A 1523-nucleotide genomic window follows, 5' to 3' on the forward strand; every position below is an offset into this window, starting at 1 on the left:
TGAGTGTGATTTAATCAAGCACGAGTTACACTGTTTTAGCACTGGTAATTGATTGTGACTCATTCATCACTGTCAGAAACTTGCCCTCGCCTTTGTTTTTAAGCTCAACATTTCCAAATGTTTTTTTTTCTTTCTTGGAGCAATCATACCATTAAGTCTTATGCTCCTGGTTTTTCATTAAATTTGGTATTTTAACAGGCCAGCAAATCCAAATGGATTAACTTTATACAGGCAAACTCACCTTAGGATCACATTTTAACTGTGATTATGTGGGATGGTAAAACACAATTCAATAAAGCAAATACTGTACCTACTCGAAATTACAGAAGATTCAATCACTCAATGGTATTTCTTGAGTGCTTACTGGATGAAGAGCACTGTACTAGACACTTGGGAGAATATAATACAAAAGAGTTGGTTTCCATACTCCTTGTCTACAAGGAACCAAGTGTCCTAGGAATTCAATCATAATAGTAGTACTAAGGTTAGAATAGTAATAGTGGTAAGTAGTATAGGGCTTTATTGAATGCTGGGTGCAGCATTTTCCCTGCCCACAAGAAGCTTCCACTCTGATGGTTCAAATGTGAAAATATTTGCCAATAGTGAAATCAGAATGAATAAATTTTTATAATCAATGCTCCAGTTGTACATATTAGTGGGATGATGTGATTCAGGGAGTTGCAAGTTCACTGAAGGAGGACTTGGAAGTGGGGAAATTTTAATGAAGGTTGTGAGAGCTCTCATCCATGGGAATAAGGAAGGAAAAAAGTACCAGTCAAGTGGAACAGTGAAAGGTAGACTGGGGAGAAGCGATCAATCAGTCAGTCACTCAATCATATTTGTTGGGTGCTTACTCTGTGCAAGAGTATTATACTGAGTGTTTGGGAGAGTACAGTATAACAATATAAAAGACACATTCCCAGCCTACACGAGCTTACAGTCTAGAGGGGAAGACAGACATTAATATAAATAAATTCCAGATATGTACTTGAGTGCCATGGGGCTGGAAGGGGAACGAATAAAGGGAGTAAGTTAAGGTGACTCAAAAGGGAATGGGAGAAAAGGAAAGGAGAGCTTAGTCAGGGAAGGCCTCAAAGACAATCACCTTTCCTCCCACTTCCTAGTAGCTGCCCATCCTGTCCTTTCTGTTCACCTTTTATTTCGACTTCCCTAACACTCCTCTTCTCATTTTTACAACCACTTATTTCATCCTCTACTTCCCAACTCACACAGTTCCCTCACCTTCACCTCTCCAGCCTCCAGCTCCTCGCCCATTCAATCCGGCCTAGAATGCCTCCCTTTTTCATACCTGCTTGACCACAATTCTCCCCAACTTCAATCACTTCCTGGATCTCACCTCCTCCAGGAAGCATTTCCTGATTAATCTCCCTTTCCTCCAGTAGGTTCATCCCAGCAGTCACTTCAATCTTCATAGTCCCCCACACACCTATGTACATTTTCTCACTCTGCTATCTACTTATTTATTTGCTTATCAATATTTTCATTGTCTTAGAGCCATTTAT

This window comes from Tachyglossus aculeatus, chromosome 17, assembly GCF_015852505.1.
Source record: "Tachyglossus aculeatus isolate mTacAcu1 chromosome 17, mTacAcu1.pri, whole genome shotgun sequence".
In the NCBI taxonomy this organism is placed as follows: Eukaryota; Metazoa; Chordata; class Mammalia; order Monotremata; family Tachyglossidae; genus Tachyglossus; species Tachyglossus aculeatus.